Genomic DNA, 5,040 nt, shown 5'->3' on the forward strand with positions numbered 1-5,040 from the left:
GGTAACACAAAAAACTACTGAAGCTGCAGTTGTAACACAGTGAGACATATAGTGTACAGATCTAATGTGCAGGAGTTGTGCATCAATTTACTAGAATGGTGTTATACATAATGATAGAGATACAGGCAATAGTGATATGCTTAATGTAAAGTGCCTAGATATAATTGAAGGCAATAGTAGAGTGTGTAGGGGAGAAGCACTACACTATTAGCATCTAAATGCCAGCCGTGAAGGTGAAAGGGGAAGAAACAGGTTGCTTCCAGTTTCAATACCAGCAAGTTATCCTAACTATGCCAGCGTGGTGATAGTGCTGAGGCAAGAATCATAAGGTAACACAAAAAACTACTGAAGCTGCAGTTGTAACACAGTGAGACATATAGTGTACAGATCTAATGTGCAGGAGTTGTGCATCAATTTACTAGAATGGTGTTATACATAATGATAGAGATACAGGCAATAGTGATATGCTTAATGTAAAGTGCCTAGATATAATTGAAGGCAATAGTAGAGTGTGTAGGGGAGAAGCACTACACTATTAGCATCTAAATGCCAGCCGTGAAGGTGAAAGGGGAAGAAACAGGTTGCTTCCAGTTTCAATACCAGCAAGTTATCCTAACTATGCCAGCGTGGTGATAGCAAAGTAAGATTTATCAGACAGGTTCATAAAAAAAAATAGATAATTATACAAAAATTAAAGTGCAGGGATCTAAAAGGCTGAAATATAAAGAAAAAAAAATATAACACAAAGGTGGGGAAGCAATGGGACACAGCCAAAGCTGGAGCACTTATGCTTTGCCAATCTGAATCCACATCCGCTAGGCGAACTGAGCGAGTGTTTTACCTTGATGTCGATTACCATGATGCTGTTAGGTTGTGAAAGGGTTCAAATTACAGAGGATTGTCTTGGTCCTTTGTACTTAGGACTAGGTGTTATATCCATGGGAATGCAGTAATGTGTTGTGAAATCACATCTCTCATGATGAATACAAAGCCCATATGACAGATATTTATCGACTTTGGCAAGTATTGAGAAAAAAAAAACGTAACCGATCTTCAGAAATGGCATCTCATAGTGGTGAAACGTAAATCACCCCTGTTATAACCAATGTTTTTCACCAAGACCCAGCAGAAATCCAGATCTGGATTTTACAGATGATAACTATGAATCAAATGTTTAAACAAATGGTTATACTTCTTGAATTGCAGTATCCTTTATAAGAGAAAAAGAGGTAAGCAATGAAGAAACAGACAGGAAACTCTCTAGTGTTGAGCCTGCTGAGAAGAATTTGCAGTCTAACATATCAATTAGATTAAGGGCTTTGATTATCATCAAAATAATGCCCTGGATATGAGCTTACCGAAAACAGAGAAAACTTAAAGCACAGATAACAACAGCTACTATTGCAATATGTAAATGAAACATTATAACAAATTGAGATGAGGACTTATGTCAAACTCCGATATTGCACCTGGGTCCAGGGTGCTATTTTCTGTACGATAGCTTCATAAGGGTATCGCTTGGGGTCATGACATGCGTATGCTTTCCAAAAAAAAAAAATTGTATGGATGAAAAAAAAATGAAATACAGAGGAGTTATAGTAAACATTACTATGTGGGGAAACATGGGGAATAACAGGGCTGCCTAAAGGAAGGTGAGAATGATACCAATTGATATCACCTCCACTGAATTTGTAAAAAAAAAAAAATTGGAACATTAACAGACTAGAAATTAGTTGCAGAATGACCCCAATAGCATAAGTGGAGTCATGTAACATGGTATGATGCGAATATGATTCTGAAAATTCATCGGTTAAAACCAAATATCATCCTATATCAAGATAAACAGAAAAAAAAAAGAGAGAAAAAGAAAAGAAAAAAAAAGAAAGGAATTGCAGACTTTAGAAAATATGATCTTCAGGGGAGGAGCGGATGATGCCATTGCGAGGCATCATCGCTCATCGATGCAAGAGACCACCATGTATGCATGCCACTTCAACCGATGAACCGAGTTTATGATCCCCACTAAATGAATACAATGCCTATTTACCTAGTTTCGCAGTCATAGGTAATGAGGCAAACCTATGCTGCTGTAAAAATAAAATGCTTAAGTGAACAAGGTTGGGCGCATGTCTGCCTCAATGAAAACGATGGGAGATAACTTCTCAGGAGGTCTGCCAATAAAGAAAGGAGATGATTCCCTACCTGATTATGCGTTGCACACCTCTCGAATGTTGACTCCTGGAAACTGGCGTGCTGAGATGGATCCCCTTGTGCAGGATCGGCAACCAACAAGGGGGGGGGGGGGTCTTCTTCCTTAGGTCTGGCAGGCTCTTTGGAACTTCCTTGAAGGAGAGTGGAAGCCGATGGTCTCCTGCTAGCCGAGATGGGAGGAGGTCCTCTGCTAGGAGAGGGGAACCGACTGTGGTGTCAAGAAAAGGGGTGATAGGTTAAGGGAGAAGGAAGAGGGGTCTCCCGAAATGGGAGAAGCCGGGCCCTTTTAAAGATTTTCAGTGGTTTTTATCCGAAAGATCAGCGTTTTTTAAACTTTTCCACCAAATTTTTGAAAGCATTTGAAGGTCTTTTAAACAAATTTTTGAAATTTCCACCAAATCTCGGTTCATTTACCTGCAACTTAGGTAAAGTGAACCTCTTTTGTGGGTAGGGCTTCACGATGGTGCCCTTTGGGGGGGCTGAAAAGTAATAACTTAAAAAAATGATAAAAAAATGAATTTTGTTTTTCTTTTTCTTTTTCTTTTTCTCATTTTTTTATTTTAAGGTGGTGCCACCTCATTGGATTTGAAAACCTTTTGAAGTAAAAAAAAAGTTTGCTTTTCTTGGCAAGGAGTCTTAGTGGGGCGCTACCTACGTGGGCCCACTAATTATTTTATTAAAATTGAGTTAAATGAAAAAGTTTTATAAATCGGTGCCACTTCTGAATGGACACCGTTTTGAAAATAAGAGAAATTTTTGAGAATTTGAGTGTGACACCACCTCAAGGTGGGTCCCATGTCACTTATTTGAAATAAAAGCCAAGTGAGATTTTTGGAATTTTCATAATAGTAAGATAAGTTTAGAAAACATGAAGTGAACTTTGGTTTGGTTTCAAAACTTAGAAGAAAATGGTTCTTCAGGGTAAAATTTAGAAAGATGCGGAGAAATTCAGAGCCCTTTTTGTAAAAGTTTGAAATAAGGTCTTACGGATTTGAAATTGTGTTCCCTTCTTTTCAACTGACAAAATTTTGAAAATCAATGTCAAAACTATCCAGATCGTTTTCTTGAGAAGACTTTTGTAATTCAGAGTTCTGGGGGTAAAATGGGAAGAATTGGTAATTTTGAAGGCCCAGGGTTTTGAAAATCAATTTTGAAAAGTTTAGAAATCAAATCTGGATTGACAATTTTAAAAAACAGGAGTTCTGGATCTCAAAATGACATGCTGTGCAGTGCGGTGATATGAAATGCTCATGCAATGCTATGCAAAGACATGTTTCCTGAAATGCCGCTCTGAATTCAAAATTGAAAATTCTAGCTTTTTGTCGAGAATAAAATTTTGAGATTTTGTAGTTTGAAGCTATTTCTGAGTCCAAATGGAGAAATTTTGAGACTTAGGAATAAAATTTTGGACTTTCTACAAGGTTCAATCTCAGAAAATGACCATTTTACCCTTTTATTGATTCTGGAGAACTGAAATGTGATGATTGGTGGAAATGTTAGGGAGGTGAGTGAAAATTTGGGGTGTTTACACCTTTCCTCCTCCTTCTTTATTTGCCTTTTCTTTCTTTGCTTTTCATTCTCCTCCTCCTTCTTTCTTTGCCTTTCCCTCTCATCCTCCTTCTTTATTTGCCTTTTCTTCCTTTGCTTTTCATTCTCCTTCTTTCTTTGCTTTTCCTTCTCATTGTCATCCTTCTTATTCTTCTTCATCTTTAGTTCTTCCTCATCTTTCTTCCTTTGCTCTTCAGCCTCAATATCTGATGGATAATGTTCTGCATTATATAATTCTAATGCTTTGTCCCTGTCTTTATCATTCTCAATCTTCATTATATTTTGCTACCTTTCATAATGCTCATATATATGGGACAGACAGATAATTTCTCCAATAGTCATCCCATCGAACAACGGGAGTTTTCTTGTCTTGCAAACTTTAGTCATTGCTAACCTGCACAACACATAAAAGTAATTGCATCATTATATGTTATAGCCGGCTCTCCAAGTATATATGTGATCATTACAAAATTTCCCCTTTTTCCTTTTTCTCTCTTTCCTCTTCTTTTTCCTTTCTCGTCTTTCTCCCTTGTTTAAGGAGAAAAAGAAAGAAAGAAGAGAGAAGAGAAAGAAAGAAAGAAAGGAAAGGAAAGAAAGGAAACTCTTTTGCAAGGTCTCACTTGACCTTTATTTGAAAAAGATTTTGAAAATTTAACTTGCCTTCGTTTTGAAATATTTGCGGGAAAATGATAAAGAGACGGGATTTGCTCGTCGGTACGAGGTTTAACCATTCTTGGAGCCTTTACCAGGGGTAATTGAACCAAGGATGGAATTAATGCCTTTTGCTTTGCCTAAATTTGTCTAAATGATTATTCAAAAAGTCTTAAATGCACAAAGAATCATGCTTGTGCAATAAAAATGCAAAGATATAGGCTTTTGAGAAATGCTTCAAAAATTTCAGGACTTTTCCAAGTGATTTTAAAATAAGTTTGAAAACATCTTTGAAGAAATGGTTCAAAAAGTTGAACTTGATTTGGAAAACTGGAATTCGAATCCAAACTTGGAATTTAAAGTGAATTCAAGATTTTGAAAAGAGAGATTTGCAATTCTGAGGTTGAAATAATCAAAGATTTGAAATAGATTAGAATTTGAATTGAAGAAGGAAGATTTGAAAAAAATGAAATTTGGAACTTGAAGTGAAATGGAAGTTGAGAATGAGGGTTGAATTTGGAATTGATACTGGAATTGAGATTTAAACTTTGAAATGAAATTGGAAATTGGAATTAAAAATAGAGTTCAAAATCAGAATGAAATTTCAAAGTTGAATTGAACTTTGAAACT

The sequence above is a fragment of the Nuphar pumila genome, chromosome 3 (genome assembly GCF_984573655.1).
Source record: "Nuphar pumila chromosome 3, dmNupPumi1.hap1.1, whole genome shotgun sequence".
In the NCBI taxonomy this organism is placed as follows: Eukaryota; Viridiplantae; Streptophyta; class Magnoliopsida; order Nymphaeales; family Nymphaeaceae; genus Nuphar; species Nuphar pumila.